Raw genomic sequence first — 12,859 nt, forward strand, 5'->3', positions numbered from 1 at the left:
TTTTTTTTTGAGACAGAGTTTGGCTCTTGTTGCCCAGGAGGGAGGGCAATGGCAGGATATCGGCTCACAGCAACCGCCGCCTCCCAGGTTCAAGCCATTATCCTGCCTCATCCTCTGGAGTAGTTGGGATTACAGGCATGCGCCACCACACCCGGCTAATTTTGTATTTTTAGTAGAAACAGGGTTTCTCCATGTTGGTCAGGCTGGTCTCGAACTCCGGACCTCAGGCGATCCGCCCGCCTCGGCCTCCCAAAGTGCTGGGATTACAGGCATGAACCACCGTGCCCGGCCGTATTTTGGTGTTTTATAAATAGTAAACTAGATTTTGATTTAATTTTCAATATGACTTTTCTGTCTTTTAATTAGTTTGTTCCACTTACACTTATCATGTAATTGATAAAAGTAAATCACATATTAATAAAAGTAAATCCATTTCTACCCTTTTATTTTAGGCTTTCTTTTTTGGCTCATGTTCTATAAACTTTTGTTTCCTTTTATTGGTATACTTTTGTTTAATTGAAGTTATTTTCTTTAATTCTATTTTTTTTTCTCTTAACAGTTAATATTTTCCAACAATTGCATTTGAGATTTACCAGGCATGTTGCTGAAATTTTAAAGTCTTACTCTAATCAGCAAATTTCTCCTCCTGGGTAGTTCAGAGTCCTTAGAATATTACCCTTCAGTCACCCCTTTCTGGCTTACATGCTTAAATTGTGTAGTATTTTAGTTATATCCTTTTTTCCCAAAACTTATAAATTAAATAGTATTTTGTATTCAGTACTTGCTTAGATTTAGAAACAATTTTCCTTTTTTTCTGAAGAATGTTCTTTGGACTTTCCTATAAATGGTCTCCAATACACTGTGAATTGTTATCGGGAATTTCTTTTGTTTCATCCTAATTTTCAAAGAAAGTTTTGCTAGTTATACAGCGCTAGGTTGATGGTTATTTTCTCTTAGAACTTTGAAGATATTCATTTTCTTCTGATTTTCTTTGTTGTCATTACGAAGGCTCTTGGCAGGCCGGGTGCGGTGGCTCACACCTGTAATCCTAGCACTTTGGGCGGCCGAGGCAGGCAGATCACCAGGTCAGGAGTCTGAGACCAGCCTGGCCAATATGGTGAAACCCCATCTCTACTAAAAAATACAAAACTTAGTCAGGCATGGTGCCGTGCACCTGTAGTCCCAGCTACTCAGGAGGCTGAGGCAGGAGAATCGCTGGATCCTGGGAGGCGGAGGTTGCAGTGAGCCGAGAAGGCGCCACTACACTCCAGCCTGGTGACAGAGCGAGACTCCATCTTAAAAAAACAAAACAAGGTCGGGCGCGGTGGCTCAAGCCTGTAATCCCAGCACTTCGGGAGGCCGAGACGGACGCATCACTAGGTCAGGAGATCGAGACCATCCTGGCTAACCCGGTGAAACCCCGTCTCTACTAAAAAAATACAAAAAACTAGCCGGGCGAGGTGGTGGGCGCCTGTAGTCCCAGCTACTCGGGAGGCTGAGGCAGGAGAATGGCGTGAACCCGGGAGGCGGAGCTTGCAGTGAGCTGAGNGATAAAAGTAAATCACATATTAATAAAAGTAAATCCATTTCTACCCTTTTATTTTAGGCTTTCTTTTTTGGCTCATGTTCTATAAACTTTTTGTTTCCTTTTTATTGGTATACTTTTTGTTTAATTGAAGTTATTTTCTTTAATTCTATTTTTTTTTCTCTTAACAGTTAATATTTTCCAACAATTGCATTTGAGATTTACCAGGCATGTTGCTGAAATTTTAAAGTCTTACTCTAATCAGCAAATTTCTCCTCCTGGGTAGTTCAGAGTCCTTAGAATATTACCCTTCAGTCACCCCCTTTCTGGCTTACATGCTTAAATTGTGTAGTATTTTAGTTATATCCTTTTTTCCCAAAACTTATAAATTAAATAGTATTTTGTATTCAGTACTTGCTTAGATTTAGAAACAATTTTCCTTTTTTTCTGAAGAATGTTCTTTGGACTTTCCTATAAATGGTCTCCAATACACTGTGAATTGTTATCGGGAATTTCTTTTGTTTCATCCTAATTTTTCAAAGAAAGTTTTGCTAGTTATACAGCGCTAGGTTGATGGTTATTTTCTCTTAGAACTTTGAAGATATTCATTTTCTTCTGATTTTCTTTGTTGTCATTACGAAGGCTCTTGGCAGGCCGGGTGCGGTGGCTCACACCTGTAATCCTAGCACTTTGGGCGGCCGAGGCAGGCAGATCACCAGGTCAGGAGTCTGAGACCAGCCTGGCCAATATGGTGAAACCCCATCTCTACTAAAAAATACAAAACTTAGTCAGGCATGGTGCCGTGCACCTGTAGTCCCAGCTACTCAGGAGGCTGAGGCAGGAGAATCGCTGGATCCTGGGAGGCGGAGGTTGCAGTGAGCCGAGAAGGCGCCACTACACTCCAGCCTGGTGACAGAGCGAGACTCCATCTTAAAAAACAAAACAAGGTCGGGCGCGGTGGCTCAAGCCTGTAATCCCAGCACTTTGGGAGGCCGAGACGGACGCATCACTAGGTCAGGAGATCGAGACCATCCTGGCTAACCCGGTGAAACCCCGTCTCTACTAAAAAATACAAAAAACTAGCCGGGCGAGGTGGTGGGCGCCTGTAGTCCCAGCTACTCGGGAGGCTGAGGCAGGAGAATGGCGTGAACCCGGGAGGCGGAGCTTGCAGTGAGCTGAGATCCGGCCACTGCACTCCAGCCTGGGCGACAGAGCGAGACTCGGTCTCAAAAAAAAAAAAAACAAAAAAACAAAAAACAAAAACAAAACAAAACAAAGCAACAACAAAAAAGTCTCTTGGCAGTACAAATGCTAGTCTTTTAAGGATGATTCCTCTTTTTCCTGGGGATGATTTTTTTTAAAAAGATTGTTTTGTTCTTTTATGAGTACAGTATACGGTTTCTTTGTACGGATTTATTTTAATTTATTGTGATTGGGACGTATATGAATTTCTGATCTACCTGCCATGATATCGTATAAGTGTGCATTTCTTTTTATTTACCCTGATTGGAATATAAAGATTTATATTTGTCATCAGTTCTGGAATAGCATTATCTCTTTAAATATCATCTCTTCTACAATCTTTTTCTTCTCATTTGAAACTCCAATTACCCATGTACTAGGCATTTTATCTTCTATCTCTTTTAATGTCTCTAACATGTATTCTATCTACATATTTTTCCAGCTACTTCCTGTGTAATATTTTTAATTCTGTATTCTAGTTGAGGAGTTGGCTAATATTGTGAAGGGCTCTACAGTAAACATGGCAACTATTTCGGGCTTTGTAACTATACAAAATCTTGTAACTATTTTTGACCATATAGTCTCTGTTACAACTATACAACTCTGCCATTGCTGTGCAGAAGCAGTCATGGACAATATATAAATGAATGAGTGTGGCTTGTCCCAACAAAATTATATTGACAAAAGCAGGTGATGGGCTACAGTTTGCCAACCTTTACTTCAGTTCTCTCTTCAGCTGCGACATCTACTGTTTCACTCACTTATTGATTTGTTAATTTCAATTAACAAATTCTTTAGTCCTGGAAATTCTGATTCTTTGTGAACTCTGCTTGATTACTTCTGAATATCTCTTCTTCCTTTCTTGGTTTGATTCCATTTTTTTGTTTCCTTAGATCTTTTATAATTATTTCATATTATCTTTCAAATAACTGAATTTTCTATTGTTTCTGGTGACATTTTTGCCATGGTCACTTGTTTATTTATTTTTTAATGCAACTAGCATTTTTTTGTAATAATCATTTATACTTGAGATTAATCTGTGGGAATTCTTATCAGGCCTGGGCTCAGAATGCTTCCCTCTAAAGAGGACTTGTTCTTGTTCTTCCTTGATGTTAGGGAGTGCACTGTCCGTTCACTGATACTGTCACCCATTCGAGGGTCCTATTTTTATGCAGGCATCTCAGGCTTAGCAGTTCCAAATTAGGTCTATGACCCAGTGATCCATTCCCTTGGACACAGCTGTAAAGCTTTCTCAGTATTGATATTTACCACCAAGGCAGCCATGTTATTCATATTTGCCCCTTCTCTGCTTTCATCAGATTCATTTGTTTTGTTATCCCACCCTTGGGAGAATTATTTTACTTTATTGTAAGAGCTAGACAACATTTAACATATAATTGTTGTGGCTTATGCAGTACTTAGGTGTTTCGTAGTGAATAAGGATTTGGGGAGTATCAAGTTAGTCCACCATACTGGAAGCAGAAGTCACATGAAAAATTTTGATTTAAAACATTATTTGGACATCTTTATGGAGAACATCCTGGGCCCCTCCTCAAACTGCCTTCTGCTTCAGGTTTCACCTAAATAACTGCTGCTCATTCATCACATTTCAGGTTAAATATCATTTCTAAACTGAATCCTTCTCTGACACTCCAAACTAGATCGCATCTTTATACTTTTGCCCTTCTTAAATGTAATTGTATACCTATTGTCTAATTTTTATTTTGTATATATTTTCCCACTATAAACTCTATTGGGGCAGAAACCATTTCTGTTGTGCTTACATTGTATCCCATGACCTGACCAAGTGGTCCATAAATATTGATTGAGTAAATAAGTGAATGACATTGGGCCATCTGTTTACAAATTTTGTAGGTGATATATTATACACCTTCTTAAGTAAGTTTAAAATTAAATGTTTTTAAATTAATCAACTGCAATTATTTTTATGGCACATGATAAAGGCCGTACATAACCAGCAAGATAGCATCATTTTCCATCATAGAAATTAATATATTAAAACAGATCCCCTTTTAGTGTATAAAACTGAAAATGATTGTAACGAATGATAAACACTACAGTTGGTGAGGTTGCAGGGAAATGAATAATTTCATGCACTGCAGGCCAGAGTGTAAGCTGATAAGTGCTTTCTAAAAAACCAACTTTGCAATATGTATCGAATACCTGAAAATATGCATTTAAGCTAGCAATATACCTTTAGGAATTTATCCTAAGGAAACATTTGGATATGGGTTAAACATATATATTATAAGATTAATTAAATGTTGAAGCACTATCTATGATAGCAAAAAATGGAAGAAAAATGCCTACATTTCTAAATAACGGATAATTGGACTAGTAAATTATGGCACATCCATATATTGAAATATAATTATTTCATTATAAATTAGAATTTTAAATTTTATTTTAAAGTTTACCATTCATTAAAACAATCAAATTATGAATCAGAATGTATAATCATCTATATTTAGAGAAATAAATTATAATTATATTTACAAAATAATATTTCAGTTATTTCTGGTTGGCATATTTATAGGAAATTTTCATTTTGGTCTTTATTTTTCCAAATTTCTCGTCTCACAGTATGATACATATGAAGTCCTTTAGTTACAATGTATGTTGTTTTTAAAAAATATTAGGTATAGGGCAGAGGGTGATATTTATATCAGAGAACCTCTATACCAACCTTAATTCTCTTTACTTTTATTTTAAATTGCTCTTGGTATTTCTTTCTCTTGAATTCTAGAATTATGTATAGCAGTGATTTCAGTTTGGAATAGTCTAAGAAAGTTTTCTTATTTGTTTGTTTGGTCCCAGGAGAGGCCAGTTATCAAGCACGTTTTGGTCCTTGGTCTATTCATCACCACCCTAACACAAAAACGAAGTAATACGATCTTAGATCTTCATAGAGTCAGATGATTGCTTTCACCATAGTGGTATCTAGCCTTTTGTAAATAAACATCCAAGGAAATTAGAATGCAGTGCAAAATCCGGACAAGGAAGGAAGGAGTGTTTGTAAAAAGATAAGAACATATTTCAGAATCTCATCCTTTAAAATATTTTTCTCATAGAAAATCTGTTTCTTATATCTCAATGATCATATAAAGACACAATTTCTTCTTCTGGATATTTAAAATTAGAGGGGAAGTAAAAGGGCGCTGAGTGTGTAATATGTGACCATCCAAATGATACATCATTTGATTCAAACAATAGGAGGTAGTATAGGTTAGGAAACAAAAAAGAAGGGATTGTTGTTTTCTTCCTCATCATCTTTCGTCATTTCTTATTTTCGTGCTGTGACATCCTCTCCTTTCCATTCTGTTCACAAATGGATATTGGTGGGAAATACACGAAGTGCAAAGTGACTTTTACCTGCTGTGCTGCAGTCAGAATTGACAATTCAGAAATACCACCCTCTAGGTATCTCTCCCCTTCTCACTTTCCCTAGAGGAAGCTAAGATGTCATGCATTCCTCATAGCAGAGGCAGATGAAAAGAAGCCTATAAGAAACTCAAAAGCACCATGAACTTTGTCATTTGCTCACGCGTTGCTTGTGAAATAATCTTTTACAACAGACCACCAGATTTCCAGGACAAACTTACCTGATGAGTTGGAGATGGGGTGGGGGAACATTTAAAATAAATTTAACCAAATTAATTTAATTTAATGTCTCATTAATTTAACCATACTTCGCTATACAGTGTTAACCCTGGTGTCTTTATTCAACCCGTAAGCTTGCTAAGCACTGTATACCAGGCAATATGCAGAGTCCTAGAGATTATAAAGCCTGGGGATTATAAACACATTTATCCCTCACATATCTAGAAGCTGTCCGGGTGATAAAAGTGATTGAACAAAGTAACTCTAGAAGATGGTATAGTTTTCGTTAAGTAATAGAATGGATGCTCATCAGCACTAAATAATGAATTTTAAGTAGGAATGTGGGCAGATACGACTACATAATTTTGGAAGTGCTATTTAAACAAAGTTAAACAGATTTCTTTACTATCAGGCTTCTCAGACCCCTTCATATGCTGTGATTGTCCTGTGAACCTCCAAAAGGGTTGTGTAATTTGCATTGTTTACAAAATATTTGGGCATCCCTGAGGGTCATTGTTCCTTACAATGTGTTTTGGAAAATGTTGAAAGCCATTAATTCATCTTTACTCAAATTTACTCCAAAGGAATGGATATTAAACATGTCAAAATTAGTATTTATTGGTGTTACAAATCTCTGAAATTTTTTATTATACTGGAAAAGGGAACTATAAAATGTGTGAATACAGACTGTTCAAACAAGGGAAGTAAAGCACTAAGTTTGCACAGATCTGAATATTTAAGCAGATTTCCTCATTGATATTTTCTCTTCTGCTCAAATGCCTGATTTTGCTGCCCAGTTTTGTACCCTTTTTCTTAGATATTTCTTACCCTATGGTGTAGTTGTTCTTTACCTTTATAGAAACTAAATTTTTAATTTGTTTTACCTCAGAAACCATCAGAAATAATAGAAAATGGATTAGGATGAGTAATGCTGTTTACTTCTCTCATTCCTGACTTTTCCTTAAAATATCTTTTCAATTTGGAGCTCATGTCACGCTTGTTACAGGAGGAATTGATATTCAGGATGTTCAATACATATAAAAGAGTTTTTGCATTTGTTTTAGAATGCAGTAATCTGCCAGATTGATGGATAGCACAAGTTACAAAATTGCTTAGTTCATGGAGAAATTTAAGTAAGTATGTATATAGAGGCCTTATCAACTATTTTTTAGATGAGTCTGCCTTTCAAAAAGTATTGTCTGTGTTTGTGTGCACACATTTGTATGCAGCTTGCAGGGGGATATACGTGTGTGTGATGGCTTCTCTGAAAACAGAATGTGACTCACAGGCATATGTTAAGATCAGGCCTCAGTGGCAGAAGGTTCTGTTGTACAAATTCTGTTTTTTAAGAATCTTTGAGTTAAATTAGCACATAACTGCATTTGGTGTCCAGTTGCTTATTGTTTAAGACCAGATAGAAGTTCTATGTCGTAACTTGTTTGACTTTATCTGTAATTAAAAGAAGTATATCTATTTTCATCTGTGTTTTATAATTTGTTCATATCTTAAGCCTTTTTCACAGAGCACCCTATTTTTATTGAAATCATGTAACTTCAATAACTACAGGCCCCAGAAAAAAATGAGAACAGTAAATCTTTATACATAAGACTACCCTTTCTTCTCATCAGAACCACTTTAATACTTAATTATCATCATAGACTTAAGTCCCACTTAACATTCGAATGAGAAAATTTGTATTTTATGTTACAATTTTAAATAACCACATTTTAACAGACATCAATGTCAAAGCGGCATGATTATGTTTACTTATATCTAAGGAGAAAAATTCTATTCTTAAGATTTAAAGTAAATTATTTTACTATTAATTGAAGTAGAATTAAACACCGAAGATTTTCTGCTAAGTGTAAATACATACTAACTTTAATTAGAGATCTTTTTACCCAGTGTACTTAACTACAGTTCCCAATTCTGTCTACTTTTCACAAAATGTTCTATTTTAGCAACTATCACATAATAAAAATGTTACAAGCTGAGCACGGTGGCTCTCCCCTGAAATCCCAGCACTTTGGGAGGCTGAGGGGGGTGGATCACCTGAGGCCAGGAGTTCGAGACCAGCCTGGCCAACTTGAAACCTCATCTCTACTAAAAATATACAAAATTAGGCAGGCGCGGTGGCGTGCACCTGTAATCCCAGCTACTTGGGAGGCTGAGGCAGGAGAATCGCTTGAACCTGAGAGGCGGAGGTTGCAGTGAGCTGTAATTGCGCCACTGCACTCCAGCCTGGGTGACAGAGGGAAACTCCATCTCAAAAATAAAAAAAAATAAATAAAAATGTTCCAATAATTTATACCCTGTTCTAATAAGTAGTAATAATAATTTGTCATATTACTAATTCATGAATTCTTATCATATTAAGTAATATTTTTATATTGCATATATCACTCATTCATTTCCTCAGCATGTATGTGTTAAATATCAACAATATGCCATCTGGTATTCTGGCACTAGAGATACATCACAAAGGAAGCAGACAGTAACCAAATAGATAAATGTATCATGTTAGGTGGCAGCCATATGTACAGTGGCCATCAATAAAACATATTGAGAAAAAGGTCTATGGGAATGAAAAACACACCTTCATATAGGATGGTTGGAGATAACCTCACTAATCTCGAGTCATGTAAGTAGATACCAGAAGAAAGTAAACAAGCAAGCCAGGTGTGCATGTGTGCATATATGATTTTGTGTACACGTAGAGAAAGCGCTCTCAGGCAGAAGCAGCAGCACTTGCAAAGGCCTTGAGGCTGGAGCTTGCTTCCTGTGTTTAAAGACTAGCTAGGAGGCCAGCATGGCTTGAGTGGAGGGGAACAGGTCAAGTGAGGGGGTAGATGAGGTCAGATTGTGGGAAGCGGGGCTCATAGACCGTTATAAAGGCTTTGACTTTTACCTTGTGTGCTACCATTACAACATTTGAGTCAAGGAGTACTGTAAAAATGACTCATGCTTGAAGAGGCTCAGAGTAGTGTGTGGCCAGTTCTCTGACAAAGAAAGCGCTGGAGGAGAAAGACCAAGAGGCTGCCTACATACTCAGGGATAAGCTGATGGTGGCTGGGGTCAGTGGATTGGTGGTGGATATGGTGAAGGAAGGTCAGGTTCTGGGTGTGTTTTGAAGGTGGAGCTGGCGGGAATGAAATTATAAACTGAGCTTATATGAACGATATTTTTTAAATCTCGAATACTCTTAGTCTACTAAACAAACATTCATAAAATATAACTGGTTTAAATTTCTCTCAAGGCTTTTGTAAAAACATACTTTAGAATGTAAGAAAGAGCAAGGTTTAGGACTTCCTTTCTTAGGGTCTTCTTTAACTGATTTGCTGATTCAGTGGTAAGCATTATATTTTCAATGTCATTGGTTTTTAAGGTCTCCACCTTAGACAAGTCAGATAGAAAATGTCTAATGTAAGGATATTAAAAATAGTCCATTATTGCTTTTCAAATGTAATTTTCATGGTTTAATTGGTTTCCTATTGCTCCTTATTATTTTCTGTCAAAATATAGCAGAAAGAGAGGAAGGATAAGAGCATTGTCTTTGGAGGGCAAGAGACCTAGGTTCAAGTCCAGGCTCGTGCATTTCTCAGCGGTGTGACCTTGGAGAATTAACCTAACCTCCCTGAGAGTCAGCAGCCTTCTCTTTTGGAAAGGAGACAGGATTGCTGTGGGCTGTATGTGTTATTCTACACATAAAATAGCCAGTACAAAATACCAGACGTGCATTTAAAATTCTATAAGTGCTCATCATTATGTTTGTTTTAATAATTACAATGACAAGATGTTGATGATATGGAAAGTATTTGCATTTATCAGGAAGAATTATTGTAGGAGGAAATGTTGCCTTTAGAGTTGACTACTGCAAAGTTGCCATTTATTACCAATAATTTAGATATAGAAGGCTGCTTCATATTCCTAATATTCAGTACTTAATCTTGTATGTATACTAAAATAAGGATGTGAAAACAAAGGCAAGTCCAAATTGCTAAACGTGGAATTTAACCTGTCAGATTTGTACCTAATTTAGTGATAAACTCAGTAAAATGGTGGTCCTTCACTCTATATAACATTCTTTTCTTAGTGAAGGTTGACACAAGTGAGCTTCCCCTGACTGACCTTCTCACTTGTCATCACCTGACCCCCTGGCTCCATTCTGTCAAGCAGGCAGTGTGCCACAGTGAAGTCTAATATGATGGGACAACTTACACTATCAACGTGGATGACTATCTCATTTGACAGTTGAACCAAATAGAAACGTTTACTCGTATTTAACCATGTAGCACCTGTCAGGTAGCTAAGCCAAAAGATTATGTCAAATCAGCAGAATAATAAAGATAAGTTATTTGCTCTTTTTATCAATTTGCATAGGCATATTCAGTGAAATAATCACCTGTAACATTATGGTATGAGTTTTTATTGTTGTCTACATAATAATGTAATTTAGGTATAGTTTTTGTCTGAATATCCAAATTCCCAATTAATGATTTATACAGAATTTCCCAGTTGAACTTTTGTGATCATTGTGAATGCATAATTATTCATAGGTTAAAGTTTGTGTTTTGTATTAACATTTGCTCAACGGGAGTTGATTCTAAAGTAATATGTGAAAAATCCATTATTAAATAAATGTAAAACATTAGGATTCACTCATAGTTCACTGCTTTGTAATTTATGCATTAGACTTTTCTCCTTCCTAAAATACATGAAAGACTAATATTTGGCTATTAATTTTTCCATAGTTAACATTCAAAATGAATTCAGATGGAATAAATGTGATTGATTTATTATTCTGCATATGAAATTAATGTTTCCCTATTTAGGAATAAAATATTGTAAGAAATGTTTTCAAAGCGTAAATTCCAGCAGCATGTGAGTCTCTGAAGTAAAAATTATGTACTCTATAGTGGAAAAAAATTCTCGTACTTAAATGATACTTTGATTTGACTGAAAGGTCATTATGTCAGTATAATTCAGGGAGAAGTTTAAAATTAATTGCTTTCATCCTCATTGACTAGTTAACAAGCATCAAACATATGTATGCACACACATACATATGATTATATGTATATATATAAAGGAACAAATAAAAATCTTGTTAGGAAAGTTATTTTAAGCATTCATTTTCTTTGTTTTCAATAATTCCTGTTTCTACCTATTTTATATGTAACCATTACAATTAGTACATTGGAATGATAAATGCACAAGTCTTTGGGAATTAAAATATAATCTTTAGAGAAATAAGCTAAGCTGGGCACGGTGGCTCACACCTGTAATCCCAGCACTTTGGGAGGCCAAGGCGGGCATATCACTTGAGGTCAGGAGTTCGAGACCAGCCTGACCAACAGTGTGAAACCCCGTCTCTACTAAAATACAAAAATTACCCAAGCATGATGGCAGGTGCCTGTAATCCCAGCTACTGGGGAGGCTCAGGCAGGAGAATTGCTTGAACCCAGGAGGCGGAGGTTGCAGTGAGCTAAGATCATGCCATTGCACTGCAGACTGGTCAACAAGAGTAAAACTCTGTCTCAATAAATAAATAAACAAATAAATAAACTAATAAGGTAGAAAATGATTGGTGTTAATTATCAAGTGCAAAAGGCTTATTTTGTTGTTAAAATATATAAACAGGTTTTGAAGTGAATATGAGATTCATACGTTTTTTCCCTCTGCATTAACAAGACAGTTAAGATTCCTATGTTCAAGATTTTAGATGATTGCTGTACAACCAGATACCGAAATTGATACAGAATAAATTATAAATTTGTTATTTGATATATTTTACATTTTTAATCCTAATCTTAGTAAAACAAGATTTTTTTTCAGTCTTCATAGCTACTTTGTAAAATTCTGATGGAACACACGTTGATTTCACAGGAATATTTAAACACAAAAATCTTGAAAAGAAACATAGCTTTCTTTCTTCCCTGTATATTTTAATTCTAATATTTATTTTTATTCATATGCCTATATATTTAAGCAAACAAAAAGGGCAGTGAACTTCTACATGTATCCAAAATTTCTATGTTTCCTACAACAATTAAATCTCCAGTTCTGTGTTAGCTGAATTATTATTTGGAAGAGAAGCAGTTAAGACATTTTACCTTACATTCATTATTTTTTAATAATATCTTCATTCAGGGGATTTCACTTAGTTGGTCAAATGTTTGGTACTACTATAAAACACTTTTCACTGCCATTTTCAAGGACTAGTCATTGTTTTGGTAGATCTGGAAAATATTTATTGTAATCTTTTACCTTGAAGCTTGTCTAAAAGAGAATAATTCCATTCCATTCATTCTGGGTCAAAATATAAAGCAAATGGCTGCAAATATATCCAGTAAGTTTCCACTGTAAACACAATTAATATGTATACAGTGAACTTTTCCTTGGATTTTAATATATATATATATAAATGTATTATAAAAGTAAATGCTCAATCAATATAAATTATTGATTCTG

The 12,859-nt window shown here is 35.8% G+C and overlaps 1 protein-coding gene across 1 annotated transcript in view; it reads left to right on the forward strand.

The window, feature by feature from the left end:
- Nucleotides 1–12,859, forward strand: part of CADPS2 (calcium dependent secretion activator 2) — a 366,001-nt gene that overhangs the window by 213,183 nt on the left and 139,959 nt on the right.

This window comes from Rhinopithecus bieti, unplaced genomic scaffold, assembly GCF_001698545.2.
Source record: "Rhinopithecus bieti isolate Rb0 unplaced genomic scaffold, ASM169854v2 scaffold_42380, whole genome shotgun sequence".
Lineage (NCBI taxonomy): Eukaryota > Metazoa > Chordata > Mammalia > Primates > Cercopithecidae > Rhinopithecus > Rhinopithecus bieti.